Source organism: Microcaecilia unicolor, chromosome 2, assembly GCF_901765095.1.
Source record: "Microcaecilia unicolor chromosome 2, aMicUni1.1, whole genome shotgun sequence".
Lineage (NCBI taxonomy): Eukaryota > Metazoa > Chordata > Amphibia > Gymnophiona > Siphonopidae > Microcaecilia > Microcaecilia unicolor.
Window position 1 is genome coordinate 31,755,464 of NC_044032.1, and position 23,350 is coordinate 31,778,813.

Below are 23,350 nucleotides of genomic sequence, written 5' to 3' on the forward strand. Positions count from 1 at the left end.
GAGTAGCAGCTCCAGTCAAGATGCTGAGTCTGGATTGAGTTGCGGTTCCAGTCAAAATGCTGAGTCTGGATCGAGTTGCAATTCCAGTCAAGATGCTGAGTCTGGATCGAGTTGGAGTTCCAGTCAAGATGCTGAGTCTGGGTCGAGTTGCAGTTCCAGTCAAGATGCTGAGTCTGGATCGAGTTGCAGTTCCAGTCAAGATGCTGAGTCTGGGTCGAGTTGCAGTTCCAGTCAAGATGCTGAGTCTGGGTCGAGTTGCAGTTCCAGTCAAGATGCTGAGTCTGGATCGAGTTGTAGTTCCAGTCAAGATGCTGAGTCTGGATTGAGTTGCAGTTCCAGTCAAGATGCTGAGTCTGGATCGAGTTGCAGTCCCAGCCGGGATGCTGAGTCTACACCGAGTGATGAGTCCACGATGGGTGCTGAGTCTGCACCGAGTGCAGAGCCCAGCCGAGATGATGAGTTCACGATGAGTGCTGAGTCTGCACCGAGTGCAGAGTTCAGCCGAGATGCCGAATCAGAATTGAGTTGCAGTTCCAGTCAAGGTGCTGAGTCTGGATCGAGTTGCAGTTCCAGTCAAGATGCTGAGTCTGGATCGAGTTGCAGTTCCAGTCAAAATGCTGAGTCTGGATCGAGTGGTAGTTCCAGTCAAGATGCTGAGTCTGGATCGAGTTGCAGTCCCAGCCGGGATTTTGAGTCTACACCGAGTGCAGAGTTCAGCCGAGATGCCGAATCAGAATTGAGTTACAGTCCCGGGCAAGATGCTGAGTCTGGATCGAGTTGTAGTTCCAGTCAAGATGCTGAGTCTGGATCGAGTTGCAGTTCCAGTCAAGATGCTGAGTCTGGATTGAGTTGCAGTTCCAGTCAAGATGCTGAGTCTGGATCGAGTTGCAGTCCCAGCTGGGATTTTGAGTTTACACTGAGTGCAGAGCCCAGCCGAGATATTGAGTCCATGATGAGTGCTGAGTCTACACCGAGTGCAGAGTTCAGCCGAGATGCCGAATCAGAATTGAGTTACAGTCCCGGGCAAGATGCTGAGTCCGGGTCAAATTACAGGCCCGGCCAAGATGCTGAGTCTGGTGAGAGTTGCCGTCCCGGTCAAGATGCTGAGTCCGGGTCAAGTTGGAGTTCCAGTCCCAGGCAAGATGCTGAGTCCAGGTCAAGTTGCAGTCCTGGCCAAGATGCTGAGTCCGGGTCAAGTTGGAGTTGCAGTCCCGGTCAAGATGCAGAGTCTGGGTCAAGTTGCAGTCCCGGTCAAGATGCTAAGTCCGGGTCAAGTTGCAGTTCCGGCCAAGATGCTGAGTCCGGAGCGAGTTCTAGTGCCAGCCGAGATGCTGAGTCTACGCTGAGTACCGAGTCCAGCCAAGAGGCTGAGTCAGAATTGAGTGGCAGTTCCGGCCAAGATGCTGAGGCCGGATCAGATTGCAGTCTCAGGCAAGATGCTGAGTCTACTCTGAGTTCCCACTTCAACCAAGATGTTGAACTCCTCCTGAGTTCCAGCTCCAGCCAAGAGGCAAGGTCCAGTCTGAAGTCCTGTTCGAGTTCCTGTCCGGCTTCAGATTCCAGGATGGGTGTGGGCTCTAGCCCAGTTCTGGCTGCTACAGTGGAGTGCCAGGAAGTCAAAGAAGTTGTGGACTCCTTCAGGAAATGGTTCCTGTTGAATAGAACTCCACTTGTTGCATCCAAGATTCTGATCCTGCCTAGCAGCCGTTCTAAAGAGCCTCGTGGCGGCCAAAGCCATTCTGGTTTCCTAGTTCCAGATGTACTTGTCATGTCCTGCCCAGCCGCCCAGATTTATGTTGTGAAACCCATTGGGAGATTTCATCACAGCTACCCATGGAGACCTAAATTGTCTTTTGAGACCTGGAGCTCCCGTGGGGACACGGGAGCCTTGAGGGGGAGGTGCTGTTATGATTGGGGTCTGAACCCCTCTCAAACTTACCTCTTTCCTGGGGGTCAGCTTCTTAGCTGGCTTCTGTTTCTTTTCTCTTTCCTTTCTGAGCTGGCTCTGTCTCTCTGTGCTGGCAGCTTCCAGCAGCATGGGGTTAATTGTCTCACTTCACTACAGCTGTGTGTGTGTTGCCTGAGTTGCTCTAACTCTCTTTGGGTGTACTGGCTTCAAGTGTTTCACGGTTTTGCATTGGTGTGGGTTGGGCCTCTCTGGGTCAGTGTGCTTTTGCCTAGGTCTAGGGAGTGTGACATCATCAGGGAGGGCCTTGATAAGGAAGTGGTGTTGTTTCCTTCAGGGCCTTTGCAACAGTGGTGTTTGCTGTAGGTAGGGTGGTGCAGTGTGCACTTCTGACGTTGTGTCTAGTTTCCCTGCTTGCTTTTGCTAAGGTCCAGGTTAGTGTTAGTGCAGTGTGCACTGGTGTTTGTGTGTTTGGTCCCCCTGCTTTTCCCTCTTGGTTTTGGAAGCATTGCTGTGTGTAGGGCTTTGGAAGCTCTGTTGTTGATAGAAGTACTTCAGGGTTTGGTGTTGTTAGGAACACTGCAGAGTTTGCTGTTAGAAGTACTTCTGGGATTGTGCTATTGGGAGCATTGCAGTCTTTGCTGTTGGTGTTTGGTGATTTAGAATCACTTTTGGCTTATGTGTTAGCTTCCCTTCTTTTTCCTTGTGGCTCCCCTGTCTTCCCTTTTAGTGCTAGGAGCTCTTCTGGTTGCTTGCCAGAGTAGTGCTTGGGAAGCACCTTGTTAGTTGTATCTAGCTTGCTAGAGCAGTGCTTAGGTAGCTGGTTAGTTCTGTGTTCAGCTTATTAGTGTAAAGCTCTGCTTGTAGCTTGGTGCTTAGTAGCACCTGTGTTAGCTTTGCGTTTAGTTCCCTGCTCTGTTAGTTTAGGGCTTAGGAAGTTCCTTTCTTGAGCAGGGATTAGGAGCTCCTGTTTAGTATAGGGCTTAGGAAGTCCTTTTGTCAGTTTACTGTTAGGAACACTCCTGCTGGTTTAGGGCTTGGGAGCAAGTAGATCAGTTTAGGTTTAGGAGCACTTCTGTTTCCAGTCCTGGTCCCTATGTCATCCGGTATCCAGTAAGTCCTGTCGGCTACTCGAACCCAGGAGCTCAACTTCTGGGGGGCTTAGTAGCTAAGTGCAGGTGAAGCTGTGTGGACCAGTCCAGTGTGCTCCAGTCCCATGTTCCAGTCCTGTGTCCTCCAGTCCGGGGGACCAGTTCAGTGTGTTCCGGTCCGGTGTGTGTTCCAGTCTGGTGTGCTCCAGTCCAGTGTGTTCCGGTCCGGTGTGTGTTCCAGTCCGAGGGATTGCAGTCCAGTGTTCCAGTCCTGTGTCCTCCAGTCCGGGGGATTCCAGTCCAGGTGTTCCGGTTCGCTGGGCAGTGCCTGCAGTCCCTGCTGGTGTGCTTACCCAGTGTTGGTTGGTGGGTTTTGCCTGCTGCTGTCGCTCCTCGGCAGCAGCCCAAGGGCTCACGTTTGCTCCAGAGCCCGGCCCCGCGGGCTCTGAACCTGAGAACCTGACAACCACCATGAATCCATGAACCCTTCAGGGAGTGACTGAGTGACTTCAGAACGTTGTCTTCAGAACGTTGAGGGTGAGTTTTATTATAGTAGATATGTTCACAGTGGAGCAGTTTGATGATATCACACTGTGCTCTGATCTCCCTGACATTTCAGTGGAAACAATGGTAAAAAAAAACAAACTGTGATTCCAATTGTAGGAGTGATGGGCTGAGGGCCACGAAAAGTGTGAGTTTTGAGGACTCTGGGACTCTACTTTCTGTCACAGAAATGTAAATTGAAACTGGAGAAATGGTTTAAAAGTGATTTGTTGGGGAGGAGGTGGAACAGGCACTGTGTTTATAGCTATAACAATTCTAGAAGGACAGTTTTCTGGAAGGGAAAACTGGAAGGAAGAATGAGTGTGTGTGTATAAAGCAGAATAGCAGAACAAGATGAGAAAAGAAACATGTAGAAAAAGGAAAGAAGAACAAGAGACATGTGAGGCCGGCACAGATACACATTTAATTCTGAACCAACACCATAAATGGGACACCTGTCCTGCAAAAATGAACCTAAAAATCCCCCCAAAAGTGACTGCAACTGTTGCCATGGAAACCCAACAGGGAAAAAAAAAGTCTCTCTTATGGAAAGGAGAGGGATAGAGCTCCGATCTGAAATAATTCCCTTTTGGGGAAGAGCGAGTGACAGAGGCAGCTCTGTTCCTGTTAATTTTCGCAGTACAGCTGTCAGCGGGTCTGTAACTAGTTCTCCGAGAAGCCAACGCATCCCATCCACACATCAACTGTTCAGTTAACAGGGGTTCACTGCAGCTCTTCCCTCACAGCGCTGATGTTTCCCCGGCAATTTATGAAAGTGTACACAAATCTAATTACAAGCCCCACTGCTTCCCATTTACATGGAGCTGCTCAAGTTCACAGCTGTTTATATCACAATAATTGTTGAAAATATCTCAGCTGATCTATGGCTCCCTAAGCCCTGCTCAACAATGCGGTGTGCAAGTCTCGTACAGTACGCCATTGAGACCGGCAACCCCTTCTATAATGATTCTCAAGAGCCCTGCGCGAAGCTCGGGTTCGTGGATTCATCGGAGAGGGGGGGGAACGAGTGGATTATTTCCCTTTTCAAACGTCTCTCTTTTCCAGCCATGCTTTTTTCGTTTGCTGCCGAAGGGTCAAGTTTGGGGAATAAATACCACCTAAGTAGACGCTTATTTTGCTCTCTTAAAGTAAGTGCTTCCTTAAAAAATGATTTTCACAATGCAACCTATGATTCTCCAAGCTAATAAGCCAACCCAGAAGATGAATATTTAAAGTGGGCTCTCTTTAGGGGTTATGATGTGGGGTGGGGGGGCGATGTGACAGAAGTCTACAAAATACTGAGTGGTGTAGAACAGGTACATAAGTACATAAGTAATGCCACACCGGGAAAAGACCAAGGGTCCATCGAGCCCAGCATCCTGTCCACGACAGCGGCCAATCCAGGCCAAGGGCACCTGGCAAGCTTCCCAAATGTACAAACATTCTATACAATCAAGCCACTGTGACATCACTAATGAGGTTGGCTCTTATTGGTGGAATGAGCCACTATGACATCACAATAGGTTAAATCACTGCTCTATGTAATAAAAGTGAGCCAAGTAGAGGACATAAGTACATAAGTAATGCCGCACTGGGAAAAGACCAAGGATCCATTGAGCCCAGCGTCCTGTCCACGACAGCGGCCAATCCAGGCCAAGAGCACCTGGCAAGCTTCCCAAACGTACAAACATTCTATACATGTTATTCCCGGAATTGTGGATTTTTCCCCAAGTCCATTTGGTAGCGATTTATGGACTTGTCCTTTAGGAAACCGTCTAACCCCTTTTTAAACTCTGCCAAGCTAACCGCCTTCACCACGTTCTCCGGCAACGAACTCCAGAGTTTAATTATACATTGGGTGAAGAAACATTTTCTCCGATTTGTTTTAAATTTACTACATTGTAGTTTCATCGCATGCCCCCTAGTCCTAGTATTTTTGGAAAGTGTGAACAGACGCTTCACATCCACCTGTTCCACTCCACTCATTATTTTATATACCTCTATCATGTCTCCCCTCAGCCGTCTCTTCTCCAAGCTGAAAAGCCCTAGCCTCTTTAATCTTTCTTCATAGGGAAGTCGTCCCATCCCCGCTATCATTTTAGTCGCCCTTCTCTGCACCTTTTCCAATTCTACTATATCTTTCTTGAGATGCGGCGACCAGAATTGAACACAATACTCAAGGTGCGGTCGCACCATGGAGCGATATAACGGCATTATAACATCCTCACACCTGTTTTCCATACCTTTCCTAACGCAGTTTTTTACTCTTTGAAAAAGTACAAAGACTAGGGGACACTCCAGGAAGTCACAGAGTACTACTTTTAAAATGAACAAGAAGAAATATTTTTTTTTCACTCAACAAATAGTTAAGCTCCGAAACTCATTCCCAGATGATGTGGTATCAGTGGTTGGTGTATCTGGGTTTAAAAAAAAGTTTTGGACAAGTTCCTGGAGGAAAAGTCTAGAGTCTGCTACTGAGATAGACATGGGGAAAGCCACTGCTTGTGCCTGGGATCAGCAGCATGCATCGTGCTACTATTTGGGATTCTGTCAGTTACTTGTCACCTGACTTGGCCACTGTTGGAAGCAGGATACTGGGCTAGATAGATGAACCATTGGTCTGACCCAGTATGGCTACTCTTATGTTCTTATGAATGAAGGAGGGGAAGAATATAATGCTTGGGCAGTCAAGAAGGTGGGAACTGAGGTCAAGACCCCAAATCAATCAGCAATGCCATTAATGTTCACCTCTTGAACTTGATTAAAGCAACTTCTCACTGTCCCTCCTGCTGAGCCACATAGCTTACTGGCAGGAGCACTTCACTCCTATGTACTTAGTGAGAGCTTGCTATGCCTCACTTGTCTGTTACCAGCATAGCCCTTCAGCAGCAGTGACAAGCAATAATTAGCAAAAAGCCATTCAGTATTCCCTGGCATACTGTGTCAAGCTGACTCAAATGGAAATTGTGGCTTTTATAGAAGCCCTGGACCTGGCAAATCTTGCTTTGCTGAAGCAGCCACAGCAGGAAATGTCATGACGGGTACACCAGTAACCTGTCTCAGGGAGAGATGCTCAAAGCAAGCCAGGCTTGCAACATATCATTTAGATTGGTTTTAACCAGTCTAAACGAAACGTTATTGTGTACCTAATGCACAAAGGCTTTCAGCATCGTGACCGAAAGCCCTATGCAAATGAGCTCACTAGTATTCAAATGAGGTCATTAGCGATTCCCTCCAATGCTCAGAAAACGGTGCATGGAAACCCCATGCCCACCCACCAAAAACCTACCAACAGCTCTGGAGCTGACATTTCAGTGGAAACAATGGTTAAAAAAGCAAAGTGATTCCAATTGATGGCGTGATGGGCTGAAGGCCATGAAAAGCACAGCTCTGGAGCTGTTGGTAGGTTTTAGTCTAGTTTGCAAGACAGGTTTGCTTTGAATGAAAGGTTTGCTCCCCTTATCAGTTTATAACCACGTTTCCTAACACGGAGGAAGCACGGCTGAACGGCACACCTCCCTGCACCAATTCTGCCACCCGAACATTGCTAAACAGATTCTGCTCCTCAATCACCACTTCGCTTCCCAGACTTCACTCTGCCAGACTGGGAGTCTGTGGAAAAAGTCTCTGGTGTGGACAAACAAAACAGCAGATCAAGATAAACGTGAAGATTTTATTGATATCGTATACCAGAATATTGCCCGACACAGGCCGTGTTTCGCCCAAAGGGGCTGCGTCAGGGGCTAAATTATTGACTGTGCAGAAACACTGTTCCAACTGGAAATACGATTTATACACATCAAACATAAAGGCTATATAATAAAAAACTAGCAAGGTGACCACAACTGTTGTATAACGATCAACCAAACAACTCACAACTCTGATCGTTGATTAAAAACATTACTTGCCAGCCTCCATGCCAGCCTCAGATGTTATACTCAGGTCCATTAGAATAGTATGCAGGTCCCTGGAGTAGTCTAGTGGTGGGTGCAGTGCACCGCAGACAGGTGAATCCAGGCTTCTCCCTCCCCCTACCTGTTACACTTGTGGAGGAAACTGAGAGCCCTCCAAAACTCACCAGAAACTCACTGTACCCACATATTTGTGCCCCCTTCACTCGTAAGGGCTATGGTGGTGGTGTACAGTTGGGGGTAGTGGGTTTTAGGTGGGTTTTGGGGGGCTCAGTAGACAAGGTAAGGGAGCAATGGTGAGATTGTACCTGGGAGCATTTTATGAAGTCCACTGCAATGCCCCCTAGGGTGCCTTATTGCTTTCCTGGGATGTCTACTAAAAATGCTGGCTCCTCCTACATCATAATGGCTTGATTTTGTGCGTTTTGCACTTGGATGTTGTTTTTTTTTTTTTTAATGGCCCAAAAAACAAAAAGTCCAAATTACAAAACCTTGTTCAAAGCAGTATTAAAAAAAAAAAGACATTTTTCTTTTTTGAAAATGACCTTCTGTCCTATTCAGATTTTGGACGTTTTTTTTGCAAAATGTCCAAAGTTGGATTTACGGAAAAATACAAAAATATCGTGGTCTCTGGTAACATCCAAAAATGAACAAAGTTGGATTTAGACATCAAAAATGCCCCTCCATGTATTCTATTCTACTCTCGTCTTATAATCTGTGGTATCTCCAAAAGGATTCACTGTGGATCACAGCATAAGAAGCATCACAATTAGATGGAATACAGTTTAGGATTAGTTAGTCTTTAGTTTAGAATTAAATTGACTCAGATTTACTTCTGGTCTTGGAAACTGTTTAGGCTTTGTTATTATCTTGTTTTGATTTATATTTTTTGTTATTTTGGCTCTTCATTCTTCTTCAGGAATTGTAACTTTTTAGGCTTGTCTGTTTGGTGTTCTGCTTGTTTTATCTGTTACTAGTAAAAAAGGCCCGTTTCTGACACAAATGAAACGGGCGCTAGCAAGGTTTTCCTCGGCTTGTGTCTGTTTGAGAGAGTGTATGTGAGAGTGACTGTGTGTGAGAGAGAGTGAATATGCGAGTGTGTCTGTGAGAGAGACAGTGTGTGTGTGAGAATGAGAGTGTGTGCGTGAGAATGAGAGTGTATGCAAGTGCGTATGTGAGACACAGTGTGAGAAAGAGTGTGTTTCACACAGATACAGTGTGTGCGAGAGAGAGATAGTGTGTGTGAGACACAGACTCTGTGAGACTGAGTGTATGAGACCAAGAGAGTGTATGAGTGACTGTGTGACACATAGAGAGTGAATGTGATACAGTGTGAGACATAGAGTGTGTGAGAATGATAGAGAGAAAGACATTGACTGTGAGAGAGAGAGTGTGTGTGTGACAGAGATAACTCTCCCCCCCCCTCTCTGGTGTCAGGCCCCCCCTCCCTCCCTCCCTCTCTCTTGTTTCAGGCCCCCCTTCTCTCTCTCTGGTGTCTGAGTGTTACTGTGCAGGACACTGAGCTCTGGCTATGCTTCAATGAACTGACCAATCCTATGTAATAGAATGCACCTCCAACATTCTGAAGCCGAGAAACCTCGTGTGGTTGGTCACTTCTGCTTGTGACGAACCCGGAAGTTCGTGATGTCAATTCAGGAGATGTGGGTTTCACCACCATGCATTTAGAACGTCGGGAGTTGTGGAGGCTTCATAGAATGTTGGAGGTGCGTTTTATATAGAGAGATTATTGTTTTTTCACTTTTTTCATTGATTTTTACTGTAAACTACTTTGCAGTGTTTAGCTGAAGATGGCATATCAAGAACTCAAACTCAAAACTCAGTAGTAAGCCAAGACAGTGCCAGGCCTTTTGGCATGCAGTGAGTTTGAATTTTGCCTGTTTGACTGAGGAAAGGTCAATGCAGGAAACCATCAGCCTTTTTTTTTAGCCATTTTTCCTTGGGCACGTCAAGTATAATCCATGATTATTTACTGCTCTGTTGTGCAGTACAATGTTCCTCACATGGCAATGATAATACTTCTCAGTACCTCCCGCTAATCTGTTGTCAGTGCTCTTTTAATACAACTCAGACCTGATCTGTAGCTGAAAACCAACACTTTAATTCCAGTCCTGGAGTCCCCCACACCTCTTAAGAAGGCACTTTAATTCTAACTGGAGTGAAACACGAGACAGCAGATAATGTTTGCAAGGTCTATCTAGCCATCCTAGTTGGTCTTTTCCATGCAATATACCAGCAGGAAATGGCAGTAAGTAGCTGCAGTGAATCGTAGATCCAAATGACAAAAGGAACACAGTATCCACCTGTAACTGTAGATACAAATAACTTTATTGAAAAAGCAACTTCTGACAGCAGTGTGAATCTATGCTGTCCAACCATTTAGGTGTCACAATGAATGCCCTACATGTTTTGGTATATCAGTGCTTGAAATGGGGCAAATTAAATGTTGCTTCAGCAACACAGGTTACACCTTCACAGAAAATGCTCAGTGCTTCAAAGGTTGCCTAGAGTGAGTTTCCCTGCTTCAAATGCCCCCAGATTTGATTCACATTGTGCTTACATTGGGTGAGAGAGCACAGAATTACTGATTTGGTGGGGATCAGTGCCGTAGCGCACCCCCCCTCCCGGGTGCAGCACGGCACCCCCCTCGGTACCCCCCCCCCGGAGCGCATTCTTACTTGCATTAGGAAGCAAGGGGCGGGCGAGAGGGCCAATCCGCCCCCGAGTGCACGTTGCTGAGAGCTGCCTCGGCTCCGCTGGTTCCTTGATCTATCTGCATCGGAACAGGAAGTAACCTGTTCCGGGGCAGAGGGAGCAGGGAACCGGCGGAGCTGACACCCCCCCCCCCCCCCAGCGGCGTGCACCCGGGGCGGGTCGCCCCACCGCCCCCCCCTTCCTACGCCACTGGTGGGGATTGAATAGGATTGAATACGATTAATCGATCAATGAAACAGGATACACGAGATACCTGTGCAATTCCTTCTAAGCACAGGTAGAGAGGTGTGGTAGCCGTGTTAGTCCACTCTTAATAATTCTAAGCACAGAGAAAGCATTTGCAATCAATGCATTTTTGGAGTGGAGGAGGAGCCTAATGGTTTGTGTAGTGGCGTGAGAACCAGGGGAACTGGATTTGATTCCACTGCAGCTCTTTGTGATTCTGAGCAAGTCACTCAACTTTCCATTGCCCCAGGTACAAAATAAGTATCTGTATAGAATACGTAAACCACTTTGATTGCAACCACAGAAAGGCAGTATATCAAATCCCCTCTCCTTGCCCTATGCAGCTAGGCTCATATTTGGAAAAACGCATTTTGACAGCGCCAAACCACTCCATGAAAAACTGCACTGGCCCCCAATCAAAGAACGTATCGCTTTCAAAATCTGCATGACAGTTCATAAAATTATTTACGGCGAGGCCCCAGGATATATGACAGACCTCATCGACCTGCCAAACAGAAACACCATAAAATCAGCACGATCGTACCTAAACCTCCACTACCCAAGCAGCAAAGGACTCAAATACAAATCCACTTATGCATCCAGCTTTTCCTACTTAAGCGCACAACTATGGAACGCACTGCCAAAAGCAGTAAAAACTACGCTCGACCACCTAAATTTCCGAAAAGCACTAAAAACAGACCTGTTCAGAAAAGCATACCCCACCGACCCAACTTAAAAAACCTGGATACCAACGACATAATGTAACTAAAGACCAAAATGGACATATCCCAACTCTTCCTCTCCCTCTCTAAGTTCCCCCAATGTATTTATCATACATGTACCTCATTCTAACATATTATCACCTTGTATTTGTTCATACCTTGTATTTGTTCATACCGGAACCGGCTAACGCCGTTTACGGTACTATGTAAGCCACATTGAGCCTGCAAAAAGGTGGGATAATGTGGGATACAAATGTAACAAATAAATAAATATGTATCTTCCTTATGGAATGCATTACCTAATGAGCTGCATGCCATAATGGATTTTTGTGTGCTTCAAAAGGGACTGGAAGGTCGTCTACATTGGCTGACATTTAGGGGGAGATTCTATATATGGCACCTAAAAAGTTGGCATGGAAAGGGGGAAGGGAAACGGGACTTGATATACCACCTTTCTGAGGTTTTTTGCAACTACATTCAAAGTGGTCTACATATATTCAGGTACTTATTTTTGTACCAGGGGCAATGGAGGGTTAAGTGACTTGCCCAGAGTCACAAGAAGCTGCAGTGGGAATCAAACCCAGTTCCCCAGGATCAATGTCCACTGCACTAACCACTAGGCTACTCCTCCACTAGCAACAGTCCATGTAGAAGCCTGCCCTTGCAGGACATCAGACTCAGAGAAACAGAAGCCTGCATGGCTGCCTTGCTGATCTGCAAGGGCAGGCTTCTATATGAAATGTTGCTAGTGGAATAGCAACATTAACATTCCATGTAGAATCTCAAACAGTAGCAACATTCCAGAATCTCAGATAGTAGCAACAGCAACATTCCATGTAGAATCTCAAATAGGGAAAGGGAAATAGGGCTTGATATACCGCCTTTCTGAGGTTTTTGCAACTACATTCAAAGCGGTTTACATATATTCAGGTACTCATTTTGTAGCAGGGGCAATGGAGGGTTAAGTGACTTGCCCAGAGTCACAAGGAGCTGCAGTGGGAATTGAACTCAGTTCCCCAGGATCAAAGTCCATTGCACTAACCACTAGGGTACTCCTCCACTCCATTCCAGTCCAATCAGTGCCAACTAAGCATGTTCTATAAGCGGTGCCTAGATTTAGGTGCGGTATATAGAATATGCTTAGTTGATAGCTCAGTACCTAAAACTATGTGCCTCCATTAACACCAATAAAAATGTGGTGTAAATCCTGGCACGTAGATATAGGCGCACTGGGCCATGTTCTAGAACTATGCACAAAAATTTCAGTATGCCTACAAAATGCCCAATTCCCTGCCTATAACCATACCCCCTTTTGCCTGCGCACATTAGAAGTTGGGCGAACAGAATGTGCTCAGCGAGTTGTGCACGTAAATTCTAATTATTATCAATTAGTGCTTATTATTGCTGGTTAAGAGCTGTTATCAACGCTGATTAACTTGTTAAGCCAATTAAGATGTGCCTCGTTACAGAATATGCTTGGATTTCAGCGTGGAGCTCTAGGTGTGCTATATAGAATCAGGGAGTTCATGACTGAACACTATTTTGAACCTGACTCTTCCATTTATATGAACTTTGATATTGTTATTCAATGTTATGTTTTGTCATGATAGATGCTTTGAAACGTTCATTGTAATTCGCTATGAATCCTGGGCAAGTAGGTGAGACATGAATGCCTTATAAATTTATTTATTTGTTGCATTTGTATCCCACATTTTCCCACCTATTTGCAGGCTCAATGTGGCTTACATGTTGCCGTAGTGGCAAACGCCATTTCCGGAATGAGAAATACAATTGAGATTGCATTAGAGTTAATAAGTGACAGAGTAAATTAAGCAGGTCAGGTATAGAGAGTTCATTTCCGGGACATAAAGTGGTATTACGTTAGAGTTCATTGGTGACAGAATGAATGAAGAAGTGTAGAGAGTTTGGTATTGTCTAGTTCTGGCGAAGTTTCGTTGTCTGGTATTTAGGATGGATCGTTGCGGTATGCCCGTTTGAACAGGCTGGTTTTTAGTGATTGTCGGAAGTTTGTTTAGGTCGTGCATTGTTTTTATAAATATATTTCAAGCATATTAATTAGGAACATTCTACAAACCTTATTGGCTAGGAGGGTTAGATGTATTTGATGCCTAGTTTTGCGCTCTTCTCCACACCTTACCTACTGGTGGTTGCTCAGGCCCAGAGCTTCCTCCTGTTAGTAGCAGTGGCTCTGGCACAGTATTCCTAACGCCAATAGCATAGCATCCCTCCCCCCATCTCGGTCAGTTTCTTCTTAGCATTCAGCTTTCTCAATCCTTCCCTTACTAGCAGGCTCACCACTTACACTTATCACGTCCAGCATTGTCATCGCTCTGTCCATCCTTCTTCCTGCCTAAATTGGCGCCACTTTTCCATTGATTGGAAAGGAGGAACACTCCATCTTTTGCTATGTGTATGGCTCTTCCCCACCTTGTGAGTTGTTTCTTAGAGAAGCAAGCTCTATCTTTTTCCCTGGTTCTTTCCAACTCTTCCTTTCATTGCCGTCATTTCTCACTCCTCTAGGTTTTCTCAATTCTTAATGTTTTTCACTCAGCCACTCCATTTTCTTCTCTTCTACTCCTCCATTACTTTTCATTCTTACTCATCCTAACTACCTCCTTCGTCCGTAGACTTCCTTCTTTCCTGTCCTTAACCCTTTCTGCCACCAAGTCTCTACTTCTGCCTTTCATAACACCTGACCTCCCCCTCCTTGTCCCTTCCCTAGCATCCAATGTGAGTCAGAATGGTCCCGGAGGACTGGAGAAGAGAAGATGTGGTCCCTCTCCACAAAAGCGAAAGTAAGGAAAAGGTTGGGAACTACAAGCCGGTAAGTCTGACTTCTGTAGTAAAGTAAATTAATGGAAATGCTCTTAAAAAGGAGACTAGTAAAGTTTTTGGAATCCAGTGGATTACAGGACTCAAGGCAACATGGTTTCACTAGAGGCAGGTCTTGTCAGACAAATCTGATTAATTTCTTTGACTGGGTGACCAAAGATTTGGATTGAGGTGTATTTAGATTTTAGCAAAGCCTTTGACATGGTTCCACTTAGGCGACTAATAAATAAACTGAGTGCCCATGGTATAGGCCCTAAAGTGACTGACTGGGTTGGAAGCTGGGTGAGTAGAATGTGACAAAGGGTTGTGGTCAATGGAGCTCATTCTGAGTAAAAGAATGTTACCAGTGGTGTGCCGCAAGGTTCGGTACTTAGGCCAGTTCTTTTTAACATTTTTGCAAGCGATATTGCTAAAGGGCTGTCTGGTAAGGTTTGCCTCTTTGCAGATAATAACAAAATCTGCAATAGGGTAGAAACCCCTGATGGTGTGGATAACATGAGGAAGGACTTATCGAAGCTATAAAAATGGTCTGGAATTTGGCAGTTACAATTTAATGCTAAAAAATGCAGGGTCATGCACTTGGGCTGTAGAAAACCATGAGAATGGTACAGTGTAGGGGGTGAAGAACATTTGTGCTTAAAAGAGGAGTGGGCAGGGCCCTGCCTAGGGTCTCCGGCGCCCCCCTGCAGTTGCCCCCCCCCGAAAACGATCACTACACTTCCCGCCCTCCTCTCCCCAGATCCTTTTCCTTTTTTTTTTTGTTTAAATTTACCTCTGTCCGGCGGCAGCGTAGCGTTAGTGAGAAGGAGGCGGCGCTCCCCCGCCCCGACGTGTCAGTCTTCCCTTCGCTCAGTGTCCCGCCTTCTTCTGATGTCATTTCTGATGTCAGAAGAAGGCGGAACTGAGCGAAGGGAAGACTGACACGTTGGGGCGGGGGAGCGCCGCCTCCTCACTAACGCTACGCTGCCGCCGGACAGAGGTAAATTTAAACAAAAAAAAAAAAAGGAAAAGGATCTGGAGAGAAGAGGGCGAGGTAAGCATGGTGCGGCGGGGCACCCCCCAGAGGATGGCGCCCTCCTGCCATGCTTACCTCGCTTACCGTGTTGGCACGGCCCTGGGAGTGGGACTTGGTTTTGATCGTATGTGATGATCTTAAGGTGGCCACACAAGGAGAAAAGGTGACGGCAAAAGCTAGAAGGATGCTTGGGTGCATAGGGAGAGGAATGGCCAGTAGGAAAAAGGAGGTGATGATGCCCCTGGATAAGACTCCGTTGAAATGTCATTTCGAATATTGTGTATAATTCTGGAGATCGCACCATCAAAAGATATAAACAGGATGGAGTTGGTATAGAGGGTGGCTACTAAAATAGGCAGTGGTCTTCATCATTAAGTGTATGGAGACAGACTTAAAAATCTCAGTATGTATACTTTGGAAGAAAGGCAGGAGAGGGGAGATATGATAGAGATATTGAAATACCTACGTGGCATAACTGCACAGGAGGTGAGTCTCTTGCAATTGAAAGGAAGATCTGGAATGAGGGGGCATAGGATGAGGGTGAAAAGGGATAGACTCAGAAGTAACTTGAGAAAATAATTCTTCATGGAAAGGATGGTGAATTTTTTTGGAACGGCCTCCCAGTGGAAGTGGTGGAGAGGAATACAGTTTCTGAATTCAAGAGAGCTTGAGACAAGTACACAGGATCTCTAAGGAGTGATAGAGTAGATGGAATGGATGGGCAGACTGGACAGGCTAAATGCTCTTTATCCGCCTATTTTTCTCTGTTTCTTTTGCATCTTCTCCCTATTTCCTTCCAAAGTATCTGTCTACTGTATTATTCACTCCCTACCCCATTAGTTGCTCCCTTTCTCTCCATATGTCCCCTCTTTTCATCTGACCCCTTCCCTTGCATCCATGCCCCTGTATTTGCCTCCCATTTCCCCATCAACTACACTTCCTTCCCTGTCTCTCTCCAATAACTTGAGTCGTGGGAGCCCATCCTGTGATCCAGACAATTTTGCCAGCAGTACATACATTTTCCAAACTCGTCAATGGCACTTCCTCCTGATCCTATATAATAAAAAGCACCTCCAACGTTCTGAAGCTGACTCCGTGGCACTGTGGCATTGTAGGATTCGTAAGTCTGTAGTTCAGCATTTGATTGGCTCTCACTGTCCCCACCCTCACGTCAAGGGAACGGAACGCTGCATAGTTGCCAAGCAAACAAACGCGATGTCACAGGAACGAAGAACCAATCAGCTGTCTGTCAAAAATGCCCAACCCGCCTGCCCGGTCCGTCATTGCCACCCAGCGATTCTCCTCTCTCCCCTGCCCCCCTCCAGGCACCCACCGAGTCTCTGTCGCTCCTTTGAAAGCCCTGCCTGTCTGTAGCCTTCCCTTCCAGTTTGTTCTCTCAGAGTCCTGCCCTCGCGGAAAGAGGAAATGACGTCGGAAGGTGGGACTCGGAGGGAACAAACTCGAAGGTAAGGCTACAGACGGGCAGGGCTTTCAAAGGAGCGAAGGAGACTCGGTGGGTGCCTGGAGAAGGGGGGCAGGGGAGAAAGGAGAATCACTGGGTGGCTGGAGGGGGGCAGGGGAGAGAGGAGAATTGCTGGGTGGCTGGGGGGCAGGGGAGAGAGGAGAATTGCTGGGTGGCTACGGGGGGGGGGGGCAGGGGACAGAGGAGAATCGCTGGGTGCCTGGAGGGGGAGCAGGGGAGAGAGAAGAATCGCTGAGTGGCTGGAGGGGGGGGGGGCAGGGGACAGAGGAGACAGTCTCACTTTCTCTCTGTCACACACACACACACTCGCACATTCACTCTCTAGCTCTCACACACAGTCACTGTCAAACACACTCTGTCAAACATACATACTCCGAGGAAAACCTTGCTAGCGCCCATTTCATTTCTGTAAGAAACAGGCCTTTTTTTACTAGTTATCTCATAATTCATGAGCTCAACAACAGCAGTTCATGAGTTTTCAACAATACTGGCCAGGGCGGCTTGGAAGAAGCAGAGCAGCTAGGAGCCACAGGACATGCTTCAATTGATCTTCCTGCTGGGTCCTGCACAGAGTGTGTATCCGAACTGAGCACACCCCTGTACCTTAGAGGAACAGGTCTGCAAGTCCTGCCGCCAAAGCTCCATGTGCCTCCATTGTTGCATTTTTTGCTCCCCCAGCTCCTGAAATTTTGAACTGGTTTATCTAATAGTAAACCTGATCCTGTGGTTCACAAGGTTTGATTTAAAAAACACTGCTGTAGAATGTAGGATACTATCCAGCTTATTTTCGAAGGAGAAGGGCGCCCATCTTCCGACACAAATCGGGAGATGGCCAGCCATCTCCCAAACCCGGCCAAATCGGTGTAATGGAAAGCCAATTTTGGCCGGCTTCAACTGCTTTCCGTCGTGGAGCCGGCGAAAGTTCAAGGGGGCGTGTCGGCAGTGTATTGAAGGCGGGGCAGGGGCGTGGTTAAGAGATGGCCAGCTTCGGCCGATAATGGAAAAAAGAAAGCCGGCCCTGACGAGCATTTGGCCAACTTTACTTGGTCCCTTTTTTGTTCACGATCAAGCCTTGAAAAGGTGCCGGAACTGACCAGATGACCACCAGAGGGAATCGGGGATCACCTCCCCTTACTCCCCCAGTGGTCACCAATCCCCTTCCACCGCCCCCCCCCCCCCCCAAAAAAAAAAAAAATTAAAACACATTTTTTTGCCAGCCTCTATACGAGCCTCAAATGTCATACCCAGCTCCATCATAGCACTATGCAGGTCCCTGGAGCAGTTTTTAGTGGGGACTGCAGTGCACTTCAGGCAGGCGGACCCAGCCCCCCCCCTACCTGTTACACTTGTGGTGATAAATGTGAGCCCTCCAAAACCCACCCAAAACCCACTGTACCCACATCTAGGTGCCCCCCGCTGCTCTTTAAGGGCTATGGTAGTGTTGTACAGTAGTGAGTAGTGGGTTTGGGGGTGCTCAGCACACAAGGTAAGGGAGCTATGCACCTGGGAGCAATTTGTGAAGTCCACTGCAGTGCCCTCTAGGGTGCCCGGTTGGTGTCCTGGCATGTGAGGGGGACCAGTGCACTACAAATGCTGGCTCCTCCCACTACCAAATGGCTTGGATTTGGCCGGTTTTGAGATGGGCGTCCTTAGTTTCCATTATCGGCGAAAACCAACGTCAGCCATCTCTAAGGGCAGTCATCACAAAGGTCAACCCAAATGTTGAGATTTGGCTGTCCCTGACCGTATTATCGAAACGAAAGATGGCCGCCCATCTTATTTCGATAATACGGTTGGGGCTGCCCCTTTATGGGGCCGTCCTTAGAGATGGGCACCCTTATAGATGGCTGGCCCCGTTCGATTATGCCCCTCTATACTTTACTATACTTTCGGAGTTTTCTATCCCGTTGTTTTTCCAAAAAGATTCAGAGCAGTTTACATATTTATACACAAACTCCAATAATAAGGGTACGTAATATAAAGACATTGTATGTGATGTTGGCACAATACTCACTGGCATTGTCTGACTGCCATGCAAGGCATTGATTGCTGCCTGGGCTTCTGCATGCGATGAATATTTCACAAATGCACATCCTGTAGAAGAGAAAGAAAATGTCAACACAGTGCTTTGTATGGTTTGTGAGCACACATTTGAATTACTTGACACAGCAGTGTTATAGAACAACACACATTTTAGAATACTGCAAAATCTAGAGATCAAAATTGAATTCCTTTCTACATAAACCACTGTGCAATGTTGCGTTAGTCACTAAACGGTGCTGTATTTAAGTGAAATCGCTGTACATTGACCTACCAAAGGTCGTTGAAGCCTAGAATCCTGTTTCCAACAGTGGCCAATCCAGGTCACAAGTACCTGGCTAAGTCCCAATAGAGTAAAATATATTTTCTGCTGCTCATCCCAGGAATAAGCAGTGGACTTCCCCAAGTCCATCATAGTAATGGCTTATGGACTTTTCTTTCAGGAACTTGTCAAACCTTTTTAAAACCCTGCTAAGCTAATTGCTTTTACCACATTCTTTGACAATGTATTCTAGAGTTTAATTTCATATGTTTAATTGTAACCCACCTAGTTAATATGTGGGCTAGAAATGTGTAAAACAAATAATAACTAAATAAATAAAATATTGTGCGTCAGCTCAATATTGTATGACCTATGGAGGAATACATTTATAGACAACTTAGAAAGTCAACAGATGTTCTGAATTTGTCTGTATAAGCCTTCCTGTCCTTGGTGTGACCCCTGACGCAGGTGCGGCAGCACCGAAACACGGCCCGTGTCGGGTCTCCCTTCAATCTCATTAAAAAGTTTCCAATATAAGTATTGTGTCCCTTTTGTTTTTAAAGGCCCTTTGTGCTTTTTTTTTTTTTTTTTTAGCTTGGACTTTGCTTGTGCTTAGCTCCCTCTCTTTGTCACACTATACCCCACCCACAACCACGCCCCCTTTTCAAATATGCGACTTAGACTTTACGCGCACCACATTACAGAATACACTTAGCAAGTGTATTAATGCCAGTTAGTGTTGATAATTGCTTGTTAATTAACAGTGCTGAATAGCTAGTTAGCAAATTAAGGTACACACACTGTTATAGAATATGCTTCGATTTCCATGCAGAAATTAAGGCACGATAAATAGAATTTGGGGGTAACTGTCTGCTTCTTCTTTTAAAACTAGAAAGTGAGCCGGTGGTGGGAGGCGGGGCTGGTGGTTGGGAGGCGGGGATAGTGCTGGGCAGACTTATACGGTCTGTGCCAGAGCCAGTGGTTGGGAGGCGGGGCTGGTGGTTGGGAGGCGGGGATAGTGCTGGGCAGACTTATACGGTCTGTGCACTGAAGAGCACAGGTACAAATCAAAGTAGGGTATACACAAAAGTAGCACATATGAGTTGTCTTGTTGGGCAGGCTGGATGGACCGTGCAGGTCTTTTTCTGCCGTCATCTACTATGTTACTATCAAACCAATCTGTCTACTATTTTCAGTTTTAATATGGATTGGAGCAAGGTCATCTAATATCATCTGAATACATTGTCTCCAGGTTTTTTCAAAACTGAGAGGATCTACAGCAACCCAAGGTTGATCAAACTTATATTCCAAAATAAAGTCTCATCTATTTTCCCTCTAGAGGAGAATTGTACTTTAGGCTTAACTATTTTCTCCTTAGGGCGAGCCCAACAGTTTTTAAAGCGGAGCATAAAATGGTCAGACCAAATCACCATTGAGCAAACTGCTTCTGAGAAGATAGTGAGGCCTAATTTAAGGCCAGACGAATGCATATTAAGGAAATAGGTCTAAATGGTGATCCTTCTCATGAGTAGTTTGTGATGGAGGTAAATAATAACTAAATACATCCAAATATTAAAACAAGATCTTTAACCTTAGAATCAACGTAATCCTCCAGATAAATATTTATCATCTCCTAAAATCAAATTACATATTGAATGTATACAATTCCGAACAAAAAAGTCATAAAAATCTTCCTTTGCTAAGGACCAACTTCCAAGAGGGCAAAAAAAACATAAAACATGTAAGGAAAGAAAATTGATGGCAATCTCACACTTGACCAAAATATCTAGGTCACAGCTAATAAAAGAATTTAAAACCTTTATCCTAAGATCCTCTCTAAAAACAATAGCTACTCCTCTCGCTTTCTTCTCATGTGATAAAGAAGCAATTTGGTAACCCTTTGTCACGGTTGTGGCCCTGCCCTTATGTTCAGACCTACTGTTTCTCTGTATCTAGCTCTGTGACCTCTTCAGGCTGCCTTTTTTTCCTGTTGTTGTTCTTCTTGTTAGCCAAGCCTCGCTTTGGTCTCCCTGCTTCATTTCCTACTTGTGACATCATCAGCCTACTCCTTTATAAGGACCCAGGGAGCTTTCCTGCGTTGCCTTTGCAACAGGTCTATTTTCCTTTTCTTGTTGTACTGTTGTTTGATTCTGAGGGAAATGGTCATCTTGTTAAGCTGTGTCTCTGTGGCACAGCCCTGAGCCCTGTGTGAGTGGTTTTGGTTTGAATCTGTATGGATTACTTTCCTGTTAGGTTTGCTCTCAAGCAAAGCCCTCTTTTGTTTCTCTGTGTGTGTTGTTCTGCTTTAAATCTATATGGATTACTAGCCTGTTAACTTTGCTTCCAAGCAAAGCCCCGTTCTATTTTTCTGTGTGTGGTTCTGGTTTCAACCTGAATAGATTCCTTCCTTGTTATCTAGGCTCTCCCAGCATAAGGCCTGTTCTGTTTCCTTGTGTGGTTTCCCTTGTTACCTTTCACTGTTCAGAGAGCTGGTTGTTGCCAGCCCAGCTGCTTTCCTTGATTACTTTGCTTCTGTGCAGCTGGGTGTGCCCTGTCTCTGCCTGCCTTTTCTTTCCCTACCTGGCTCTGTGTGCTGGCTGAGTTCTGGTAAGAACATTGTTTTTCCTTTTGTTTGCTTTATACCTTTGCTTGCAGTGTAAACCCTGCTTCTTTCTGATGTGTTTTAGAAGTAGCCCTTCCCTTTAGCCTGCTTTAACTCTTTGCTGTGTCTGTCTCCTGATTCTTGTGAGCAGTCCTCCTTATCTGATTTGTGTATGTAAAGGCAGCTTTCCCTGTTGGCTTGCTTTTCCCTTTGTCTCTAGTGTCTGTTGTTTGACTCTGCGGCACAGCCTTGTGTATTCTTATGAGTGGCTTCCCTTTACCTTTGAGTCCTGTATGGCCAGCCTTGTGTATTCTTATGAGTGGCTTCCCATGACCCTTGAGTGCTGTGTGGCACAGCCTTGTGTATTCTTATGAGTGGCTTCCCTTTACCTTTGAGTCCTGTATGGTCAGCCTTGTGTATGCTTGTGAGTGGATTCCCTTGACGCTTGAGTGCTGTGTGGTACAGCCTTGTGTATTCCTGTAAGTGGCTTCCCTTTACTTTTGAGAGCTGTATGGTACAGCCTAGAGTGTTCCTTCATGAGTGGCTTCCCTTATCCTTGAGTGCCGTGTGGCACAGCCTTGTGTATTCCTATGAGTGGCTTCCCTTTTTTCCTTGAGTGCCTGGTGGCACACAATTGAGTATTCCTTTGAGTGGCTTCCCTCTTCCCTGAGTGCTGTATGGTAAAGCTTAGAGTGTTCCTTCATGAGTGGCTTCCCTTATCCTTGAGTGTTGTGTGGCATAGCCGTGAGTATTCCTTTGTGTGGCCTTCTCTTGAGCTTTTCCGGTGTACTTTCTGTTTGAGTTCTCTCTGTGAGGTTTCTGGTTGTGTTTAAGTGGATTGCTTATTCGTTTAGCTGTGACTACTAGCGCAGCTTTGAGTGGTCTCTCTGTGTGGCATGAGTGGGCCATTCTTCCGTTTAGCTGTGTCTACTAGCACAGTCCTGTGCATCCTCTCTGTTTGATTCTGTTTGAGTGGGTGGTTATTCTGTTTGCTGTGACTACTAGCTCAGCCTTGAGCTACCTCTCTGTCAGGGGGATGATCAAAAGTCAATGTGAGCGTGCAAGCCCATTAGCGACATTTTTGCGCACGCTTTTAACAATGTGGGATGATCAACGTGGTTACCGCCATAAACTGCAAGCGCGCCAGGCACTTGTGCACATGACATTTAAATGTAGTCAATCTCATGTAAATAAGGTCATTTCACGTTCTTCCTGGATGATCAAAAGCTAGCGCCTCATGAACAGAGGTGTTGAAAGCCGCTATGCAGAAAAAAAGTGCCGCAGAATAATGCCAGGTCCTAGCTGGCATTCTTGTGGTTCAGGTCCCACCCTGAAAAAAAAACTTCAAAAACTTTTTTTATTTTTTTAGAGTATATTCTTCGCTATGCCTCCATCCCTGTGACGGCAGTTGAGGATGTCCAAAATGTGGATGTTCTTGTGAGAAGGACATCTGTGTCTTTGCTATGTTTCTGACACCTTTTTTATTTATTTAGTTGGATTTTGGATCACAAGTAGCAGCAGTTGGATTTGAACTGGCCACCTCTGGATTACAAGACCAGTGCTCTAACCACTAGGCCACTCCATGCCTTTGAAATTTGGCCATCCCTGTGTGTGTGTGTGTATGTGTGTGGGGGGCAGTATGCAGGCCTCTGGGGGGGGGGGGGGGGGGTATGTGTGTCAGCGCAGAGGCATAACGAAGGCATGGACATTCTTCTTTCAAACATTTTGGACATCCTCAACTGCCTCCCAAAGGGATGGCCAAATTTCAAAGAAGTGGAGGAGCGGCCTAGTGGTTAAAGCACTGGTTTTGCAATCCAGAAGTGGCCGGTTCAAATCCCACTGCTGCTACCTGTGATCCAAAATCCAAATAAATAAAGGGGGTGTCAGAGGCATGGCAGGCATGGATGTCCTTCTCATAAACATGCACATTTTGGACGTCCTCAACTGCCGTTGCAGATGGTCGG